A 24,096-nucleotide genomic window follows, 5' to 3' on the forward strand; every position below is an offset into this window, starting at 1 on the left:
ATGCTTTTGATAAAAACAAGGGCTCAAGTCATTGAAAGTGATGCTTCCTATGTAGAGAATAAGGATGACTTGAAAATTTGTCAGTCTCAACAATTAACTAATTTTAAGTCCTGAAAACTGTTCTGACTATCTTACTAGTTCTGTGGTTCTGAAAATCCTGATTTTCTCTCTGGTTGCTGTAAAATCCTGTCAGCAACAGAGGACATAAAGTTACTGTAAAGAGCTTAAATAATATTTTCTTTGTTTAAGGAATCCTTTTTTTTTTTTTTTTTTTTTTTTTGTAGTAATTAAAACTAGAGAATTTTCAAGTGAAAGTGTTTTTTTCTGGGATTGCATTTGATTTGACCAGCACACATGCATTATATATCTTCAGATGAAGCGGGTTTTATTTCTTGGTACACTATACCTGACCTGAAGGGGATTTGTATTTCTTCCATGTAGCTATGTTAACTGCTTAGCTATACCTGGCTGCTGACTTGACAAATGGAGAGAGTCTAGCAGTATTACTTCACTTTGTTGCTGCTTGTAACCTACTGCGGTGAGCAAGCATTTTGATAAGTACTTCATGGTGCAAATGGCTTGGTGCTTCATCCCCGAAAAGCCCAGTTATATTCCAGAGTACAGCTGGAGACTAGCACAAAACTGCCTAGTTAGTTTAAACTGCCCATTGCGCAGCTGGTCACGATTGGCAGTCTGTGCACAAGGGAAGGATATAGTGTTGTAAGCAGATCAGGTGGGAAATGTTCTGGCAGTGGTGTTCAGCTATTCTGCACTGTTTTTGCCTACACTGGCTTGCACACGCCCAGTTATAAAGGTCCTTTACTTTGCTGTTATATATTTTAAATATGATTTTTTTATATATAAAATATGACCACAGATTAGGTTTTTAGTAGCAACTAGTTTCATGCTAACATCTTTCTAACTTATGTTTAACTTTCTTAAGCCTGTCATAAAAATTTCATTATCTGACTCTAAACAAAACCAAACATAGTTGAAAGTTACTATCGTACAGTATAATTGTACATATATACATGTATACAGTAAGGTGAGTTTTGTCACTCAGGGGAACTGAGTTTGCAATAGAGAGAAGTTAAGAATATGTTAGCATTAATTTTGTTCTTTGGCTGAATTTTTGAAGATTTGAGAGAGTAGCTTAATTTAGAGAGTCAAAAAAAATGAATGAAAAAATACGATGTGTACTGCTTATGTTAATGGAATTCTTTAGTTTTGAATTATGTATGGGAAGAACAATATTTACTTGATTTGAGATCTAAATACGAATTAATATGCAGTATAGAACTTAAGGGAAGTAAGTTGTGCAAGATAATTCTGCGTATCTCTTTTGCATTGTTCTAACTTGCAAGATGCTACATAATCATTTTAAGGAATTTCACTTCTTTTCACCCAGTGAATACCTGGTATTACATTTTATTGTAGTTGTTTGGCTTGAAGTGTTGTGTTACAGTGAGTAAAACCAGTGGCACCCAAATGCTTGCATCTAAAAGGAGCTTTGATGCTGAATTTGTGGGTTTCTCCAGTATTATCTGATTCTAACATGCTGATGGGCTTTGCTCTATTAAACAGCAGATGCTGAGGAGTGAATTTATCTAATTAAATAAATTCCTTTTATGTTTATCTCTTGCCTGGATGTTTTAATAATGCAAGGTAATGGAAAAAGAGCTTGAAATGTTTTCCTGTTCATCTTAAGCTTTTGGCTTGTCAGCAGAAAGGCTTGTTTTGATCTCTAGGGTTTTTTGTTTGGGACATCATGTTCCACTTGTCAGGTGGAGTGGCATCCTGTCATATAGGTCACTTTAGGAGAGGAGAGCTCAGTGTTTTGGAACGTTGTACAATGAATACAAACTGTTGTTGAAGTGGGTATCTGCAAATGGCAGGAATATAGTTACAGCGGGATTACTGTTTACAATATAGCACATGAAAACCATAAGCCTCTGTTATTTATTTTTATTTTTTTTTTTTAATGTGGGTAGATTGTTCAGCCAGATGTGAGTACCTCAAAATAATCAGCATGTTCAGAAATGCAGCCACAGAATACGGAGGTAAACTTGCCACATATATTCTGAATCAGGCAAGGTGGTGTTAGACCAAGCGTGTTTTCAAATATTAAAACATGGATGATGCGTATCAAGAACAATAGGAGTTACTTTTTTTTTTTAACATCAAAAGTCAGCTTGTCTGTGACCATTCTTCTTTATACTGGCTTATTTTTTTAACTGTAGTTACTGAACTTTGTGTAGGTATTCACAGAAGAATGCGTAAGTTAGTATTTGCAATGGAGGGCGGAAACCTCTATTTAAAACCTCAACTTTTAAAAGAAAAATGAACTTTTTTCTCTTTACATACTGTATCCGGATGTACTTAAAGGATCAAAAAATGTATGTTGAGTCAAAACAGTTCTTTGCCTGATTCAGGAAAGTTTGAATGAAGTCAGCAGGTGTTGACTTCTCGGGAGAAGTCAGTGTCGTCACAAGTGACCGTTGCGTTGTCACTGATACTCTTCCTCTTTGATTGGAAACATTCTCTGTTGGCCTAAATTTCTAAAGTTCATCCCTTTGCTCTCTTCTTTGTGTTTTTTAAAAAATTAGGCAAAAATATTAGTTATGTTTGCATGTGTCATTTTGTTCTTAAAAAGTAAATAAACTGATTCTAACTCATTAGTAGAATGCATTTGTCGCAGAGATTGGTTTTTGAAGCTCTCAATGTTGTTAATTTAGGAAAGTAAACAATTTTTTTTTAAATCTACTTTGCCAGTAATCTTGAGAAGGATTTTTCTTGTTTATTATTTATTTTTTTTCTGTGCTGATTAAGTTTCTTTGTGTTACATAATTTCTTTTTGATGACAATTTTTTCTGGTCATCTGAATTTGGATGATGTCCCTTTTTTTCCTTGGTGTTGTGTTTAATGGCAGTGTGAAATGTATCCGTGCTGTAATTGTTTTAGTATAATCCTTCTCTTTGCAAATGCTATTTTTTTTAATCTTCTCTCTTGTCCCTTTAGCACTTGGATTTACAGATAGTCAGCGTAAGTCTTTGCACACTGGTGAGGTGCGAAATGGTGCCTCCTTACTCTCTTCTGGTTGGCATAGCTATTTTGACAAAGCTATGCAGTCACAGTTGGTCTCAGATATTTTCTAAATCAATGTGCAGCTTTAGAACTCAAAAACTGTCTGAAGAGGACTGTTAAGATTGTAAGCTATGATTTCCGCAATTTATAAATAGCGGTCATCCAAAAGCCATGTCATGATCATGGAAACTGGACAGCATGTAAAATAGGTTGTTCATTGAAACAAATATGTGGCACAAAGTAAAATTTTTTATGTTAAATAATTTTAGCTTCCTTTCCTTATCCAGTTCTGCACTGCTGAATAAATGCCATGTGGCATGTTTTTCTGCACCATTTTAAGTGCAAAAGGAGTATAGCTAGATTAGGCATTCAGAAGTCAGACAGGGTTGAGAGCTTAAAAATGCACTGTTTGCAGGCAGCTTCTCCGGTAGCGCCAGTGCTGCTGAGGAGACCTTGCTCAACTTTGCTGAAATGTTCTTGTTCAGCCTGTGATATCAGTTAAGACTGAGAAGGGGATCTTACTGGTGTGTGTAAGTGTCTGAAGGGAGGGAGCCAAGGGGATGGGGCCAGACTTTTCAGTGGTGCCGTGCGACAGGACAAGAGGCGATGGGCACAGACTGAACCACAGGAAGTTCTGCCTGACCGTGAGGGGGAATTTCTTCCCTGTGACAGTGACGGAGCCCTGGCACAGGTTGCCCAGAGAGGTTGTGGAGTCTTCTTCTCTGGAGATATTCAAGGCCTGATTGGATGCAACCCTGTCTAACATGCTCTAGGTGACCCTGCTTGAGCAGGGAGGTTGGACTAGATGATCTCTTCCAACCTCAACCATTGTGTGATTCTGTGGCTCAACTGAGAGTTCAGAGAGCTGATATCTCCCTTTTCCTGCCCAGTGCTCTTCCAAGGACTTTCTGAAAATGCTCTTTGAGCTCTGCTATGCATGGAGATCATGTTTGCTACATTCACCTTGGACGTAAGAGTATATGAAGGTGATTTTCACATAATTGTCAACTGCTTTGATGACAAGTCTGCCAGGAGTACCTGATTCTCATTATGTGCAGTTCCTCTGTATGGTGCGCAGCCAAGTTGTTATGTCTACCTACCTTAATAATGCTACCTTTTTCCCCAGAAAAATTGAACTATATAAAAGTGAGGATAATTCAGTAAAAATCTTACTATATTTTTAATAAAGGTTATATTTTATCCTGTAGCTCCCTGTTTCTCATAAACTGATACCACAATTTGAAATAATATTTTTTTCCAAAATAGAAGTTTCTGAAAAAAAAATCTTGTTCTCCATCTCTCTTGAAAATATTTAGAAAGTAGAGCGAGTTGGATGTATGTAATCAAAGGCAGAAGTAACCCATGCCTTGAAACAAATTTGAGTTGAACGAGGAAGAAATATTTAGGTATATATTACCATTAGTGGATGTTCAGCTAACTCTGATAAAATATTGTTGGCTTCAAAATCCATTTCATCTGCTTCAAGCCACTGATCTTAACTAATGACTCTTGATTTTGAGCCACACTCTGAACTTGAAAATATATATATATTTTTTTGCTTATACACTTCCCTCCTACACTGACACAAAACAAAGGAGAAAAAGTAATATGTTCGTTTTATTGAAAAAAAATGTAGAAATAAGAGCTTCTGCTCCAGAAGGCTTTTTCTTCTTAAGTATAGTTTCAACTGTAAGAAAAAATAGTATTAAAGGATGTGACAATCAGCTCATGAAAGCCTGTTAAATACCACATCTGGCAGGCAGAAGTAGTATGAACACCCACGTATCTTATCTGAAGAGAAGCAGCTGTGAGAACTATTTTACAGTCCTCCCGAATTACTACAGTTTCTGTCATTAAATAAAGGAAGATCTAAGAGTAGTAATACAGACCGTTATCCTTGGAAAGTGCTCCAAAGTTTTGTCACATTAAGGCCAAAAATGTAGATTATCTGCTTTGGTTTTCCTTGGATTTGGACTCCGTTTTTGGAGAGTCTTCTTTGAAATGCTCTATGGTGTCAAAAATGTAAGCCAAGATGTAAGGCCGGCAGTGCTGACTGAGCTCTGCCTGACGCAACGTGATCTTACTGCGCTCTCAGGCAGAGATGGCTCTGTGCTTAGCTATAGCTTTAGTTATAGGTTTGTGCGCTCATTTTCTGAAGTTGACAGTGTGTTCATTCAGTATGCTTCAGTTAAAAGATGACCTGATTTCTGATACGTCTTTAAAATGCTCTTTTTTCATTGTTGTTGGTTTTTTTTGTTGTTTTTGTAGGGGGGGAGTTAATACGATGCTTGTAGGGGATAACGTTTCAGTAGTGTTAGGCATTTGTGAATATGTAGGCTGAAATCCTTTCGATTTGAGGAAGGTCTGACTGCTGAGTGTGTAGAGAGAGAACAACCTCTGAGGAGCTGCAGAATGTGGCAAAGGTAATCGTTCACAAACAGTCGAAAAAAATTTCTCTCAAAAACACTTTTGTTGCCTCTTCCCCCTTTAGAGGATAAAAAGATTGTATTAGGCTTCTGCTATATTATGAGAAAGAAGGAATGCCATGTTAAGGAAGAAATTTGTGTGTTTGGTAAGGTGCATCTTTCATGCCAGTGAGCAATCAGATTTTGCATTTGACTTTTTCCCTCCCTTTCCATAGCTATTTAATGTTTGCACCTCCCAAACCTACAGCTACCAGCCTTCAAGTTTCTTCTAAGCTCTTCATGCTTTTTCTTCTTTTGTACATTGAGAAGTAAATTTTGCTGTAATACTGAAATGTCTTTAATCTGAAATCAGTACTGAACCTGAACTAACTGAATTCCCTCTAGACCTGCCTTGTAAGTGCTGCCAGGCATGAGCAAAGGAAACTGCAGAGATCCTTGCAGTCTCCTCCAAGTCAGGACTGAGATATTAGGGTATATTGAAGGAAGCTTTGGAAGAGCTGCAGTGAGCTCCTACAGTCAGGACAAGATTTCAGGCTAGCACCATTGCCCACACGCAGCACAGAGCAGAGCCAAGAAGAGCTGGCTGTTTTTGACCACTGCTGCTCACTCTGTGCTGCAAAGATTTGTTAGTGCTGGTTCTGGTTGCTGTGGTCTTTTCAGACTGCTGCTTGAGGGAGAGACCCATCATGCTTCCCTGTTTGCTCTGCTGTAGGAGCACTGCAGAGAGGTAGGGAGTGGTAACAAGGAGACTGATACAAGCAAGAGACCTCAAAGCAGGAAGGCCGACACTAGTCTTCATATCACCATCTGGTGATGATGATTCCTACTATTTGCAGCAATTCCAGCCCATTTTGACATTTTTAATTTTTAATGTCCTTTTTCAATGGGCAATGCTGCTGCTGTCCATCTTGTGATAAGGTAGTAGCATATTGGCCCAATAGAGAGGGAGAAGGAAATACGGTGCAAAATACCAAATGTTGTTCTAGAATTGTAATCCTAAATCTTTGGAGTATATCTTCACCTTTAGGAAGGGGGTTTCTTTTATAGATATTGTTTGTGTAACTATTGTCCTCTATACTTGATCTGGCTGTTCTGGTAGTGTTTGTCCTGAGAATTATTTTCTCACATATGTCTTCTCTGGTATTTTTTTGCATGTATGCAAGACTGGTTTATGTATTTTTATATTCCTTAACAATGTATTTATAAAGATTTCAACTGTAAGCCTTATATAGGGAAAGTATTATAAATTTAGTGCTTCCGAGAGGTGATTTCATTAGAACTTGCACTGAATCATTGGTGTATTATATTAATAGAACTGTTTCCAAATATGGATTTGGAACTGAGCCTTCTTCATGGTGAATGCTGCAGATGATTTAATAAAAACATGCATTTAAATTAAGTATCAAGTATTTATTTGGGTAGCTTCTTGATCAGAAAATGAGTCAGATCAGTGGAGCATGTAGTGTAGACTTAATCTTGTAATGTAATTCTGAAAGCATGGTACTTTATGCCAGCTTTTATTTCATCAGAAAAAAATCTTTGTTGTTTTGATGCGAAAAATGCATTTGTTTCAATGGAAGATTGCATAGTGATTAAGAAATAAAAAGCTCAGATTATAACAGAGAAAGACATTTATTTTAATGCATACTCTTAAATGTGGCCTGTTCAATTAGTCTCCTACCCTTGGGGAGTATTTAAAGCAAAGAATAACCTGCAGGAGTATATGTGCATTGTCATAGATTATCTGTGCACAGCTAGCAATAACTCTTCACAAATGTTTAATCAGCTTCTACCAGAAGCAAAAATTTAATTCAGAACTCCAGAATGTGCTGTTGCAGGTCTCCTGGGTGCTGTATATTCTTCTACACTCTACTTTTTTCTCCCCATACTGTATACTTTGAAAATGTTTCACTTTTTTGATATAAAACAATTGTGTAGAACAGCTTCAAGGAAGCTGTCATCCTTGGTCTTATACAGAGTTTTGGACAGTGATAAATGCTCTTATTAGGATTTTAGTATTACAAAGAAGTTGTTATCTCTGCAACTGTGGACCAGAACAGGGAATGGCAAAACACTTAATTGAAACTTGAAACTTTGTTTTTGGCACCTTCTGTTCTTGTTCTGTTTCCTCCACCCAAAGTAAACTGTGTAGTGGAGCATGTAAGATGGTCAGGGATTAGAATTAAGGTAGTATGTATGCAGGGCAAGAAGTGCCCACTGAAAGTAGACAGGTAAGTTATCCATTGTTTTACATTAAAGCTATTAACATCCTAATTTATAGCTCATTAATAATAATAACTAGGGGGACAAAATTAACTCTAAACTTGTATGCAAGTTGCTGTGAGTTGCAGCTTCAGTAGCCCGATGTGCACTGGGTGGTTTATTTCACCTTCTTGCCTCTGAGATGCTCTGGAGCTTTTTAAATGAAAATCACTCTAAGATCATAATGAACAAGTGTATAAAATATAGCCTTATTAAAAGATTTTCCAATGAACTCAGGTTTAAAAAAAAACGACCAAACAAAAAACAACAGAACAAGAGCTTATTTTCTTCCTTGCATCACTGTCAAACTGTACCTGCAGTAATGATGAGGTGAGGTTGGTTTTCTTTTCTCACAGGTATATCAAGGGAACTTTTGCTTATGGTCCACTCTAAAGCCAAGAAATGAAGACCTATTAATGATTTTATCTTCTATTCTCAAAGCTCTGTCTTGCTAACTATGCAGGATGAAACATCACTCGTTTCATTTTGCTGCTAGTTCAGCTAAAACAAAATGTGGGTTCTTTAACTTCTTCTGTGTGGGAGAGAACAGCAGCAGTGTTGATGGAAGCTAAAGATAACTAAGCATCAATCAATTGGCAGGAAAGATCCTAATAAGAAATATTAGGTAGCTCAGAGCATCACACTGACCTTGTGTGTATGTCAGATTTTATTGGCTTGGGAGCTTTATTTTGTAGTAGTCATACAGCTACTTTACCCCCAAAGCATTGGACCCGTTCTTTTCCTTATCTTTGCTATTCTGGTTGGTCTTTAGTTGTAAGTGTATTCTTGATACAGTAACAGTACAGCTTTCTGAGGGGACTTTAGCAGTTCTTTCACTGTAGTTTTATAGGGCATATTATGTGCTTTTTATAAAGAGTCTGTTCATAGAATACTTTGAAGAAGTAGATTGACTATATGCTTAAATATTTTTATGGGGTTAAATGCTGCCTTTTGCAATATTGAGTGCTGTTGCTGTACTTAAGAATATTTAAACAAATCTTCAGCTCTCTAAAAGACTGTGCAGTTTGACGATAAACAAGCAGAAGAGTAGCTATGCAGTAGCTGAAGTAATTTAGATTTTCTACAAGTTCATTCCATCTTTTGACCTAAGATCATTTGATTTCTCAGTGGCTAGAATATGGCTTTTTGAGAGAGATTGACTGTCCCATGCTTTTACCCAGTTTTGTGCTCTAATACTAGATGACAGATGCTTTATGTGTAGGTAGTTAATATAACTTGGTGTATGATGCAGTAAAATGCAGAGAGATCACTTCAGAGGATACCGGCTGGAGGTCAGAGCTGTGTGTTTGCTTGCATCGCTCCAGGTGTTACCAAGGGTCTCTGGAATTACCCAAGCAGATACGGTGCGACCTCCTGTGTTAGATTAAGCGTGTAGCCAAAGTGCTGTGTAATGGAGCATTTCCTTTTCACTTGTGCTTTGTACTATTCACTTTATGAGGTACCTTTTGTTTTTGTGTTCTAGAGTATGGTTAAAAAATGCTATTTTCAAAACTTTAACTATTTGTCTACATTTGTAATGCTGTTTTAGTGGAAGAGACTATGCCTTAGGTTTGGGGGATTTTTTTCCTCTTGTCATCAGTGTTTCTTTTTATTCTTTTTTTTTTTTTCCTTCTTTTTGTCCTGTCATCAATTATTGTTGGGACTGGAGAGATTTGAGTTTGAAATGATTGTTGTTTCAGAAGAGTTTTTGCTATCAGACGATTATCTTTTGGTAGCCTTCTGTAGCCATTTTCAAGCTACAGCATATGAAATACCTTCTGGTGAATGCCTTAAACTCTGAAGCCAATGCTGATGCCTTCCTTTCTGAGATGATCTGGGAGCTGAGAGCAGTGGAGCAGTGCAGTAAAAGTCATCACATCTTGTTACACATCCTGGGCTCTAATGCCAAAGAAGAGGCTGCCTGTGCTGGGAGCAGTTTGTTTCTCGCAGAGCTTGTCTGCCCCAAATTCCTTACTGGTCCTCTTTCTTGTGTGGGAACCAACCCCATGGTGGACTCCTTACCATGGTCTTTGCAGGTGGATCCAAGCATCAGGAGATAGAGAAGGTGAAAAGAGAGGCTGCTATGGCAAAGGGCAAGGCAGCAGAGAGTCAAGTCAGCAGGCTGGAAAACTAGCTGAGAGTTCTCGTTCTGTAGGGACCCTCCTAGAACAGGTGGAGAGCTGGAGATTTTGGTGTGTAGGAGAGGGAGGAGAACTGGCAGAGGGGATATGTCAGGGTACCTCTTGTTTGGACTGCACTGGCATAAGCTGGAACTCATGGAGCGTATGTTATGATGGAGGAGTGCGTGATACATGCATGTTATTCACATTATGGAAAATTCTGTTGGAGGCACACGCTGTAGCAAAGAACAATGTGATTTAAAACATTCTGAGAGCTGCCGATTCCGTAAACATTAAAGCTGTTCTTAATATGGGCAGCACAGCCTGTGAAGGAGGCTAGTTACTGAGTTCATTCATGACTTTTTGACACATGACCAATTTGTGTATTTGCTCCCATTTATTCAAATTTTGGAATATTTTCCTTTTTTTTTTTTTTTTTTTTTTTTTTTCCTGCAGACAATGGCTACAAAGGCCTTCTACAAGCATTTATATGAAATAGCTTCTGGGTTTTTGATGTAGCCAGTCACAGAAATGTTCAGGCTCTGGCTAGTGGAAAAAAAACAGTCTCATAGGTACTTAACTTTTGGATTTAGTAGGCTATTTTAGGATTTCTTTGGGTAGCTTCAAACCACCTACTGATAATTTGTTTCAGTGGTGAGTCTTCCTTCTTATCATGCTAATTTTTCTGTTACTAGTTCTTGATATATATTCCTGGAGTATACCCGATCAACAGAAAGGTCCCTCTGTTGGACCTTCCAGTCATGCAAATTACAGTTACCAGGTAATGGGCCTTCCTAGAAAATCCATGTAGTTGCACCCTGCACCCCCCCCCAGCTAAATACAATGTTGTTACTAGTTTATTCTTTCTGAAATGGAAGTATGGATTTATTTGTGTGCTCTAGGGAGCTATATTCACCACTAGAAACAGTATAGTCTCATTATAGAACAGGGATAAAAATGTCCAGCTGCTTTTTTAGGCAGTTATAAGGAGCGTAAGAACTAATCAACTTGTGTGGTTATTTATTATAAAGGGCTTATTTCTTTGCATTTGTTATGTAAAGATGAATAAAGTCTTGTGCAAGAGTGATCACCTGAAAACTCAAATAAAGAGTGACTTTTACTTAAATGTAAAATAAATGATTTTTTTGTGGATAAGACTGCATGAAATACAAAAAACACATGAAAAGAGCAGCAGCAGAGTGGGTAAATATTTGTAATCCAGCCATCCTGTTGCTTACCTTAGGATAATTACTGGTCTGCATTTGAAGAACAAATCTTAATGTTGCCAAACTCCACCTTTTTCCTGCCGACACTGTATGTGGGAGAGCCTTTATAAGTGTCTGTTTCCTGTTTCCCAGACAAGGGAGGGGAAAAACGTGTTTTCTTCTTATTCTGAGAAACAAAAGACAGGCAATGACTACATACACACACATCAGCTGCTCCTGTGTCAGCCTCGAGGGGAATGTGCAAACAGCTGAAGGCTACAGAGAGTTTCTTGGTTTGACTCTTGGCAAAATGGGAGGTTGTCACAGCGCTCTGGCTTAGCATGGCTTATCTTGAAAGTATTATGGGAGAGGGAACTGTAGGAAGGGTCATAGGAGGAGCTGAACACGAGTGTTTTATTATGTCACTTTGACCCAATCTTTGAAGCATAGAAAAACATGTCAATCCCTCTTCGCCCCCTCTTCCCCCCCTCTTCCCCCCAGCTGCCTAAATCCCATGTTTGCAGATTTAAGGATCAATTTTTGTCACAGATTATTGAGTTTTGAAGACTGAGTTTTGCAAGGAACAAAGGAAATAGTAGTGGGGAGGGAGCATACGCATAAGCCACTCACAAAGTAATCGTAGTTCTTCTCAAGTGTAATGATAATTCATTTGTAATAGCAATTAAAAGTTACAGGGTAAGAAGCACAAAATAATTTTTCTTCTGACTTTAGAGAGATATCCATGCAAGCTTGGCAGCTCTGTTTGCAGCTCTGTGCCTTGGGAGGAAGTCCCTAAGACTTCCTCCGATACCAAGTCTTTTTCTTCAAATTTTGACAAGCTATTCAGATTTCAGCTTTTAGTCCTGAACCTATTACTTCATATAGGAGCTGTTATAGACCTTGGCTGTTGTGTATATATATGAATGTCTTGAAAAAAGGTAATAGCATATCTACTAATTAACTGTTCCATATTATGTGAATAAGAAATAGCTCCAGTCCTTTTCCACTGTACATTATGGACATTATTCATATTTATGTATCTGGATGTGAAAAAAAGTACGTATTGGAATTGATGTGTTTTAAAGACAGTTTTGCTGATACAGACTACTATAAAAAGGTAGTAGCCATGAAAATAGGTTTTATATTTTTGGAAAAAAACCCTGCTTTCATAGAGGCTGCTTCAAACCAGTTAAGAGTTCATGTCTCGTTTTCACCCTCTCCCTTTAGGTAAAAAAAGTTACTGATCTCTTAATCCTACTTAACCTTTGCTCTCTTTGGGAGAATTTTGCAGTCAGTGCTATATGTAATCAACAGTAGAATCACAGTGCTCAGCTATATATGATTTATAGAGGATGAATGGTAGAAGGTCACTATGTATTGGTGAGGTCTGTGAATACATAATAGCCCTCCTAAAATTGTTCAAGGATTAAAAGCACGATTTGGGTGGGTTGTAGGTGATTATGGAACTATTGGTTGCTTTTTTCTCTGTTGTGCTCCTGAAAGGAGTTACTTCTGTGGTCTAGAAGCTTGAAGTTTCCTGTTTTTCTCTGCCTGCCAGCTCACATCCCAACTACAGCAGTTTTGGAGGCCATTTGGTGGGAGCGAGAGAGCATCTTACTTAGGAGAACTGTAGTGGACTGAGTAAATAATTTGAACTTTTGATATTTTGCATGTATTGAAAATCTACTGAAAAATCTAGTTCACAACAAAGCAAACATGTAGCTGAAATAAGATTGCTTCTGTGCCTTGATGTTGCCTGGTCTAGACAGATGAGTAAGTTTGCAGTGATTCTCTCAGCAGGGGAAAAAAAAGGTGTGAATTTCTGCTTCTCTATATACAAGAAAGTTTATAATAATAAATCTACTGTATAACATGGGTAATTATGATAATGATGAGGCAGTTTCTGTGTTACAGAAACAAACTATGTTACAATGCACATAAAGTATTTTCATTGTCATGCTCATGAAAAAATACATAATACCCAGGTTTTCATTATCACTGTGATCCTTTGATTGTTGGACTAGTGCGTAGGATGGTGAAGCACCTTGTTGGAAAACCACAAGGCTGAGAGATGATTGTTGTCTTTTTGGAATCTACTGCAGTCCTCTCAAGCTTTTTTCTGACATGCGTGAGTGGGCTGAACAGCTCCCCTTGCTTTTTCCCTCTCCAGCCTCAAGTCCAAGTCTCTTATTTTTTCCAGATTATTTTCCTGTGTTCTGGAGCAGTTTTGACTTCCTCCCACAATAGTATCTAACACAACAGCCTGACAGTGGAATAATGGAACAAGGAGTTAGGTAGAATTTTTCTCTATATACACTCTCACCACTCTTATTTATGGGAGCTGATGTAATTACACAAATTGGGAATTGTTCTTTGTTTTTATTTTGCTTGCAAGGATGCGTATGAAGCTATTAGCATAAGCATGTGGTTTAACAGTAGCTAAACTATTGTAAAGGCAAACGTCCAGTGAAAGGGACTTTCTGTCCTTAGGTGTGTTTCAGCAGTTTCTCTTAAGTGCCTGTGATTCTGATCTTACCCCATAGTGAGCTGCTTCACAGTGCTAAAGTAGCAGAAAACTAGAGCTGTGGAAAAAAGCACCCAAACTCACGGTTTGGGCAAGGAGAAGTAAACAGAAATGCTCCTTTCTGAAGCAACTAGCTGATAGAGTGGCTTAGCGGCATCTCCAAAAGATGTCCTTGGAGGATTTCAGAAGAGATCCCAATGAGCGTTTTGTAGTCGGAGACTGCTAAAGAACACTGCTCAGGAGGTTCAGTGGCCCTGTGGGTTGACCGCATAGGGACTAATTAAATATTCGTCCAGTATAAACAATGTAATGAAATATAGCTCGGTGGGTTTTTAGAAAGTAAAATTTTCAGTTAAAAGCTTTAAAAAGACTATCTGAATGTAAATTTAGTTTTATTTCTCTGTGTTCATCCACTAATACCTGAACAACATTACAGCTTTTGGATTCTCTAGTATTTATGTTTGTGCAGAGCAGATGTTTGTTGCTTTCATTGAAATGCAAGGCTGTTGGCAAAGGGTTACAAAAGCAGAACGAGTGCCAAGCAGCTGATCTGTTTCTCGTTGCCAGATTGTTTTTCTTAAACAACAATCTGCTAAATAGAAGTTATGGTACAAAACCAGGTGTGTACTGTAGAGGGGGAAAATCTGTTTTTCTTTTCTTTGCTTTTTGTTTCCTTTTTTTCTTTCCTTCCTTTCTTTCTTTTTTTTCCTGTTGCATGGTGAGAGAGCATGAACTTTTAAGTTTTGTTGGAAGTTGATTATCTTGAATGGAAGTGGGGCAGTAAATGAAGCACCAAAGAAGTCCTGTTACAGCTTTCACTATAATAGAGGTATAACATGTTGAAGCTGGGAGAGATGTGCAAGTTCTAACTTGCATAATGGCAATCTGTTAAGCCTTTTGTTTCTTATCCACCAGACAACTCCACAACCCTTGAAATATGTGGAGTGTGTTTATGAAGAGGGTGAGGGTGGGTAATGTTTTCAATGAATTCAGGTATGGATGTATTTTCCTTGAGTTCTGTACATTAGAAGTTGCATAGTTGAAGTTAAGCGAATGACATTGTTGTGGGATAGTGGGGGCACTATTTGTTTTAGCTTTTTTCATTGCTGCTGTCTGAATATGTTTCTCATAAAAGATGGGAGAATGCACTCGTCTTTCTCTAAGCATAAAGGAGGAGGGCGCTCCGAGGAGGACGAGGCTTGGGAGGCAACAGACAGGAAAATGCGCTGCCCAGCATTCCACACTAATGGTCACGTTAGCAGATGATAAGCTGCGCTCATTCAAGTTTTTAGGCAGTATCATCTTCCCCTTCTCCCTTCTATCCAGTCCTTTGGGTCAGATAGTTTGACTTGAATCAATAGTGTATTTGGCTTAAGAGTATTCAAGGATTACAGTGGAAGCAACACAGTGATAAAGGAGAGCTAATTTTATGTCGAAGAGGACATAAAATTTTTGCCGTGTGCTCTGCATTTGTTTCCTACAACCTAATTTTGAATGAATGCACTGCAACTTTTTTTTTTTTTTTTTTTTTTTTTTTTCCTCCTGTGGTTGTAGGTTAGAAAGAAAAGAAAATGAGTTTCAGGAAAAAAAGTTATTTTCTCCTTGAGGTTTTTAATAAAAGGTAGCACAACCAGTGTGGGATGAAATGTTCTTAATTGCTACCAAGCAGATTAAGTATTTATAAAAGAAGGGCTATATTACATTTATAGCCGTTCTGTCTGGAGAATGTAAGTAGTTTGCTGATTTTATTTGAGCAGGGAAAGAAAAACCTATGAGAGTACTAGCATTTTTTTATTGTCTTAGGATAGAAGTATTCTCTGAATTACTAAAAGTTAGTATTAGAAACGTAAACAGGAAATATTTTTAACCTTTCAGCATTACCTGATGAAATAATGTTCCCTTAGTCTGTTGGGGAATGAAGATCCAAATAAAGTTCTGTTTGCTTGTTCATCCATGCTAAGATTTGAAACCTAGCTTCAGATCTTTTGATCAGTCACAGTTATGTTTTCTTGAACTGGCACTTGGATCCCTTCTAAATTGGAAATACAGAAAAAAAAAAAAGCCACAATATTTAAAGATTGGAAAAAAGACTCCTTGAAATAAGACATAAAGAGATTTTTTTTTTTTTAATTTCTCAGAAGGTCAAAAGGTGAAAATGATATCTAGCTAATAAAGTTAACGAAAAAAGCTATATTCAGACAGAGAAAGGGTAACAATCATCATTGGAACAATAATCTGCTGTTAAAGCCAGGAATTCTCAAATAGTCAAAGAATGTGCGTTGTAACAACGGATGTGATCAGCCAGTGAAACAAATTACTGAAAAAAGCCTGATTTTTCTTTGCTGTCAGATATACAAGTTAAAACCAGATGCCTTTCTGGAAAGTGTGCCAGTTAACTTTTGGGTTCACTGCAAGGGTAACTAGATGGGAGGCAAACAAAAACTGAAGGCTTGTTTTGGCCCTAACGCCTCCCCGTCTGGTTACTGTGGTGTGCTGGCGCACAGCAGCGGAGCATCCTGGGCTGAGCAGTTTATTCTGCGACCGGCACCTGGTTGCCCCAGGCCTCCCCCCCAGGCCTCCCCCCCCAGGCCTCCCAGGAGCTGCTCTGTCAGCAGCAGCCGCCCTCGCTTGGCTGCTGCCTTCCCGTGGGCTCCCTGAGAGCAGGTAGGTGGCTGCACTGTGCCCTGCAGGTGCAGCATGTTTGATTAGTGCAAGCTCCGTAAATCAGGCTTTTCAGGCAAGTGTCAGGTAGGTCCTGTGGTATATGATCCTAGTGCCACTGGAGGAAATGTGTATGAATCACCCACTGGAGAAGTTGGGTGTTACCAATGTGTGTTTTGTCTATGCTCCAGATGTCTGCTGGCATTTGTTGGTGGGCTATGAAGAGGATTTTTGAGAGTATATCTGCACTAGAAGAAACTTGAGCACAGTTATGGGCTTATTTGTTTATTTATTTATTTATTTTAACTAGTATAGCTTGTTTTGTTTGGACAGCTAGCTCAGAAGCATAGGTAAGGGGTGGCTTTAACATGCTTGTGCAGAGCACAGCTTTTATGTGGAGTGCTGGGTCTACGCTGGCAGCCACTCTTTGCTAGCACGCTGTATTTGTGTAGACAGAGTATCTTCTCTGATCAAAAAAACGTGTTCTCATTGTGAAATAATTAAAATACTTGAGCTATAAAAACTATAGTAGAGAGACAATTATTTAGTTTATCTACAAGGTTAAAACAGATGAAGTCACCCCCAGGAAGGGGTGTGCAATGCTGATTATACCTACCTGACAAATGCTTGTCTCTATTTACATTTGAAGATGTGATAACTATTGCATATTTGTCTTGTCTTTAAAACGAAGGTCCCCCAACAAACCATTATAAGTAAAGATAAATAGTCATACGAGGTGAAAGATAAGAGGAGCTGTACTCTTATCTGCATGGTGCTAGCGGTTGCATCCATACCAATTTATTCTTTCTTCAACTGGCTGCTTAAAAGGGTAAAATTGTATCTAAGGAAGTAGGCAGTTTTTGATAGCCTCCCATGCCTTCCCTCCTCCCTTAGGCAGAGCAGAAGGATTTCATGGTCTGCGGTGCTGGTTGCTGTTGGGAGACCCAGCGTTACAGGGCAGTGGGTGTCTGTCACTGTGCTCAGCTGACTGATGGCAGGGCTTCGCTCACCAATGGCATTATGTCTGTTTCTGATTTATATTGTGGCATGAATCTAAACTGTGATAGATGCAGATACTGGCATCAGTTAGGTGAATTTTTAGTTGACCTTCAACTAGTTTCTTTATAAATTTTGTCAAGAGAAAGGCCACCAGGAGACTATTATGTACAAGAACAACTAGTCAACAAGTGTAAAGGTGGTAGGGCTAGCAGTGTAGCTGTGGTCAGGTTCTGCATATACATGCACAGGAAGACAAACAAAACAAAGCTTAATTTGTGGAATACAATATTTTAATACTTTAAAAAGCAGCACTAGCAAATGTTTTGAATGTTTTCATATTAAAACAAACAACTACTGTACTTGTTTATGAAAAAAGGATGGCTCTTTAGAAATGTTTGTATTCAATTGTCCATATTTTCATTGTATAAATATAGAACATGCATTAGGAAGCAAAGTAAGTTTTTCTTTGAACCTGTCGAGCTTTAATTCCATGTCCTTGCTCCCTCACTCCTCTGAGGAAACTGCATCATATCAAATTTGATTCTCAAAGAGGTTAGGATCCAAAATTTCTGATTTCCAGTTTAATATAGCACTTAAACACATGCATAAATTCTTCTGAAGCTGGTTGGTTCTTTATATATCTAACGTATCTAAGAGCTTGGTTGGATTGGGAAGGCTGGAACTGAACCCTTAGCAGCATTCATAAACCCGTTTAGATTCAGCGACAAACTTGTAGAGTAGTTGTGAACAGAATCTGCATTCTGTGTTTTACCATCCTCCAAAGAAATCAAAAACTGGATTTTGAAGTATAATCAAAACCTCAAATATGAAGTGCAAATCAGTATAACAAGGTTAACATTTGCTTATTTAATTTCTTAGTTTTTTTGTGTCTTTTTTTTAATGTGGCTCCTGCTCAGGTGTGGTTACACCGAGCTGGCTGACTCTTCCGCAGAGATGTGGGTATAAGTAAGATGATACAGGGCTGCATCTGTTCAGAAGAATTTTGTACATTTCATACTTCTGGCCAACATATGGAAGAGCTTGTGCGGGGTAGATGGTATCTTCAGCAGTCTGCTGTGTTTTATTCCCAGGACTTCTGGTTAACGTGTGCAAAACAGAAATGCATCCTGTTTCTTCTTTTGGCAGGTGTGCACCTACCCATTTTATGAAAACATCAGGAGAAAATCTTGGAAAAGTCCCTTTTCCACATTTCAAAGTTAATTATTTTACTGAAAATTTAAGGATATTTTGGAACCAGAATGCTATTGTTTTTATTCCTGTTTTATGGTCTCCTCTTCCAGATAGTTAGACAAATGTGGCAAAGACAAGGGAAAAACAGTAATGAAAGATGATGCTACTCATTTTAAAACAATAACAAAAATAAAGCTGTTGAAGTGAAAGATAACTGTTCCTTTACTGGAGTAAAAAATAGTGAAAAAAAATGATGGTGCTGCTCATATGTGGGTGTGTATGTGGTTATATAACCACGTGGGAAAAATATTCTAACATACTAAGAATAGAGGTTAAATGTTTGTCGTCTTAGTAGTATCCTGGTCATGATGCAATTCTCAGCAAAAGGTACTATAATTATACAGGAAAGCTGCTATTTGCATAGTGGAACACAATGTATTTTTCCTAGTTTCAAGTCATTTTTAGACTAGTATGTCCAAAGAGAAAAGTTCGCTTAGTGTGTATTGGAGTCCAGTAGTCTGATGCATATAATGCACCTTCAAAGTGCAGAAGTAGCTCCAGATGAAGGATGAATACGTGTTCTAGTACTCTTTCACCTGCCCAGAAAGAAACCTAAAAATACTAAAATACTCTAGCTAATATGTATCACTTGCATTTAGGTAAAACTCGATATATATTTATCTGTGCTCAAATGATTTTACTCACACATCAGAAGTAGTAGTGGCAGAGTTAGACTTTGAGAATTTCAGAGTCCTGCTCCCGCTCTGCTTTTAGCACAGCGTATGTATTTCTTGCATGCCCATACATCCTATCAGTAGCAATTCAATTTCAGAATTTTTTCCTACTCACAAAACAATTTTCATTCAGCATTTAAACACTATGTCTTTTACCATGTTTAGTTTTCCTAGAAACCTGTGTGACTACTCTTTTTTCAGTAATCTGAAGCCTTTGCTTAATCCCCTTAATTCTTTGACGAAACACTTTCTCCTGATCGTACGTGATTATGATTGTATACATAAATGGCTTTTCTCCATTTCGTGATAATTACAATGGTAGCAGCATTTCTCAGTTGCTAGGTAGGAATTACAGTAGTATACCACTATCACGCTTTTGTCCTAGCCTCTGTACCTATTAATATGAACATAGTCCTGAAAGCAAGTAACTAAAAGTATATAAAAACAAAGCGTGCAAAAGCAGATTATAACAACATACTTGTATGAGCATGGAATTGGGCTGGAGACTGCTATTTAGTGAAGATAATGTAGAATATTCTTGGCAGACAGTTCATTTTCAGTTCAGTACTTTAAGTGTGAGTTTTTCTCTGCTTGAAAGCTGGCAAGGCTAGTTTTCTTACTACATTACAAAAACATGTCAAATGACAATCTTGTCTAACCAGAACAGTGAAACACTTCTGTCAATCATTGCTCTTCTTTGTTTCCCTAGTAAATAAACAGCCTTTTGAAATTATAATGGACTATGAGGGAAGAGGTGTAAATCTAGCCAAACAACAAATTGTAGATAAAACCCAAGATTTCGGGCAAGACAGCATTGCAAAAGTTGTATATACAGCAGTGTTGTTCAAAGTCAGATCTGTACTTAATGACGTTATTTTTATTACCTATGTCTTTTTTTTCCCTACTTGAGTTAAGATGATCTCTAAATTCAGTACTCACCCAATGTGCTTTACACCTTTTTTTTTTGCTTGATCTGATGAGATTTGAGTTCTTAGAAGCTTCCTTTATTTTACTGTGTTTCTCTCTTATAATCCATGATTACCTCTTAACCAGGGTTTACAGCAGTGCAAACACATATCACTGTAATAAACTTTTTTTTTGTCTCTTAAAGTGATAATCCAACCATAATTTGGAAGACAATTCTATAAGTAGATCTTTTTATGGCCTCTGTAATTTTCTATTTTTTTTAAATTACTTTCACGTATTCTGACCCTAAAAAGGAAGCTTCTGATAGTTTGAGATAATTCACTTTAGGTTAATGTTTTGTATTATTTTTGTATAGAGAAGCGATAGTTTCTATATATTTTACTTTTTTGGATATTCCTTATGAGTGTTTTGCCACTGGTGTGATTTCACTCTGTGGCTGGCCCAGCTTGGCTTTTGCAGAAATGGTATTTAGAAACAATGAATACGATACAAAAATAACAATCCTACATATGCATTTTTTTTTATCTACTGCTTTGTTACTGTGTTAGACTAGTGTGCTTCCAGCATGTGTTAGTGTAGTGCCTGGACATTAAAAAGTGTGTGGTAGTCTTAATCTGGAATTGTCTTATCCTGCCACTTTTTGTTCAAAAGGAGTTCTGATTTGTGGGAATAGGTTCATCACTAGGTCATTTGATCACACTAAGTTTTGTAAAGTACCTGAAGTTTCATAGCCTCCAAGCGTGAGATTTATATCAAATGGGTTCCTGAATGCATGTAAACTATTTTCTTTATAAGAAAATCAAAGCATGAAAAGTGGGTATATATTTTGCTAATTAATTTAAAAAAAATAACAAGAAATTCATTTACTTTATGTAGTTTTGAGGGCCAGGCCTACTGAAGTGTATGTTGCGTGCAGCTGAGTTCTCATGCAGGCAGAACTGAAATACGTGTACCACAGGCCCAACACAGTGCTGCTATAAGAGCATTATGGGTTCTTCAGTAGGTACCGTGTCAACTGAGTGTCATGAATTGTCCTTTAAAATGTCAAGATTTTGGCAAGAAGTTCACAAAACACTATTTTAACATGCTGACAAAGGGCTGTTTTTTTTTTTTTAATGGTTGTAAATGCTTAATCAGCAGCATGTTGGATTTGATGATTCCTCAAAGACAAGATCTTCATGCTGCTTCTTTCAAGACTGTTTGAAATGCAGCCTTCTAACTTGAATGTAAGATGAGTCGCTGTGATGAATTATTTGTTAACTCCTTTCTGTCCTTCTGTAGCCCTGTGTCCCTCTGACACATGCCTTTACATGCACACTGACCAAACAGGTTTTACTTCAGAGTTGTAAAATGGTCCCTCCCCTTGGCTCATCTGCTGTGATGCGAATAGTAGTTACACAGCTTTGCAAGGCTGAACTGGAAATTTTTATTAAATCTGACCTGTTTCAGGTTTTAAGTTAGGTACCTTATGGCATGATTTACATGGCAGAAGTTGTTATGGGCCTGCTCTAGCTCTGATATATGCTGGGCCTGCTAGGTATTACGAACTAAATATTAGCCAGGATGTAGTATGCATATTTTGAATTGTATGGGGAATGCTAATATGCCTTGGTCTGGGCGTGAACCAAGTTAATTTTGTGACTTCTGGATTTTGTGGTCCTGTTCCTTAGAGCTCCTTAGAAGTTGTACCCAATAAATTGTTCTGTAAGTGCCAGGAATTACAATGAATAGTTTCCACTGTTTAATCTTACATAATGTAAGCTATGTGGTCCATATGTTATAAGGCATACCTGGAGAAAAACCTTTCTAGAATAAATTTCTTTATTGTTTCATGAATTGTTTTTTCCCCATGCTGTCATCTCAATATGGCATTACCAGATAAAATCATTTACTGTAGTGAAATGAGGCCAGTCCTAATACCAAGACAGACAGACTTATGTTTTGTCAATGGCTCTCCAGCTGTATGGGAAAACTCGCTGAGTTCACTCCCAGCATCTTCCCCTTTTCCTTCTGTGCCTTTCCCACCCAAGTGCAGATAGTCTTGACCAATAGCGGTGCTGACACAGATACCTCCTTTCCTGTGCTGATTACACCTTTTACTCCTTAGTCTAGAATTTCGTGCCAATTTGCAATTAGAGGGTTGTTTTCCATGCTATATTTATGCAAGTCCGTGAAAACAGTACTTGTGTTGTAAAACTTACAGAGAGAGTTCTGTATATGTGTAGCGAGTAGTTCTGAATATGTTAAATCCCTGGGGAGAATTTCTCAGCCAAGTTTTAGAAGTTTTGCCTCTTTATATGAAGCTTGAGGTCCAGCATGTTTGGGGAAGAGAAGGAAAAGGAGTCTTTCATTTTAGCTTTTCTGTATGAAATGTGTATAGTACTGATGTTTCCCTGGTGTACAGCCTATTTGAGCTTCAAAATTAGGGCAAGAAAATAAAAGGAATGGTAAAATCTGAGATGAAACTCGCATCTATGTTATCTCTAGGAAGGAACTAACAGTGTCTCTAATGGTATAAATTAAATTAAATTTTTACAGTATGCTATGAGCAGCCCATACAGCATATCAGCAGGTATTCTAATAAGTCTTTTTCCTCCGACTTGATCTGTGAGATGCATGTATCTACAGTCATCCTTTTGAGCACCCCAAATGATAGGTCTATTAGCTTCAACAGCACATCTTTACTTGTTTTTGTTTTCTTCTCTCCTTCTCCCCTACTGAAAGAAAAGCAAAGAGATACCTTCCTCTTTTAGATTGTGTCTATCACTTGAACCTCAGTGTCACCCAGAGCTATTGCTAGGCTTTTGCTACAACTTTGTAAATGGAAGATAGTAGTCTTTGTAATACAGAAGATAGTTTTGTGAGGGTAATAGATTTGAGCTGCTTCTCTGCAAATATTTTCCAGTTGATTTTTCCTGTAGGACACATTAGACAATGCAGTAATATTGGAGCTTGCTCATGAGTCAGATTGATAACTTTAAAAAAATAGGATTTTTTTTTTTTTTGAACAGTGGTAAGTTTTCAGTGATGCTACAGACTAAGGTCTGAATCTGCTTTTTGCTCTATCCAATACCAGTGTAATTCACTGATTGAGAATCTGCTTGCTATAAGTACAAAGTCTTCTGGAATATACACTCAGAAAATAAGTGTGCTGACAGCGTGTGTTTTGCAGAGTGGCTTCTGTCGCTTGAGGTAGGATAACTCAGGAGGTCTGATTAGAATGCAGATGACAAAAAGTAACTCCACAGCACTTCTCTATTGCAGAGTTTGAGCATTGTGTCCTCTATTCAGTGCTGGTAGGTATGAATATCTCTCTCGGAGCTGCTATTATTGCTGCTTCATTCAATACACACATGCTCTTAAACTCATCTATGTATGCTTCTTGATGAACCTGGCATAACTTGACATTTGAGGGGATTTCAGTACAAGAGATGTGCCCCCACACATGCTAGAATTACAATACCTTTGAGATCATGATTTTTCTATTTGGTTCATTCAGCAGTGTACACTTTCCTTTCTTCTTCCTCTTTTTTTTTTTTTTTTTTTGGTAGCCATTTTTGTTGATATGAACTCTGAATTCTTCTCATTTTGTGCATCCTTTCCAAAATGCTGAAATATAAACGCTTAGGAGTTCCTTATAATGCATCGATGATATTTTGAGGTATTGTGCTCTTCTTGCTCTGATTAGATGTTTGCTTCTCATATTATGATATTAGGTGACAGTATTTTCAACCAATTCTGTTTTCTTCCTGTTGCAGAAAAAAACTCACAGTATTGTTGAAACCAAAGAAGACGGTTGCAGGATAATATACTCAAGTCACTGACTTGTCATTGTTACCACATCTTTTGCAAAAGCAGCAAATGTCTGGCTCCTCCTCACTTGAGAATGGGCTTCTTTTAAGCTCAGTCTTTTTATGCACTGGTTTTCTGAAATGTGCATGGCTACCGTTGATAAAGCTTTTA

General features: G+C 37.8%; 1 protein-coding gene across 2 annotated transcripts in view; it reads left to right on the forward strand.

Moving 5' to 3' along the window:
* Window positions 1-24,096, forward strand: part of MOB2 (MOB kinase activator 2) — a 114,889-nt gene that overhangs the window by 55,873 nt on the left and 34,920 nt on the right. The window lies entirely within an intron of this gene.

Source organism: Rhea pennata, chromosome 5 (assembly GCF_028389875.1).
Source record: "Rhea pennata isolate bPtePen1 chromosome 5, bPtePen1.pri, whole genome shotgun sequence".
NCBI lineage: Eukaryota > Metazoa > Chordata > Aves > Rheiformes > Rheidae > Rhea > Rhea pennata.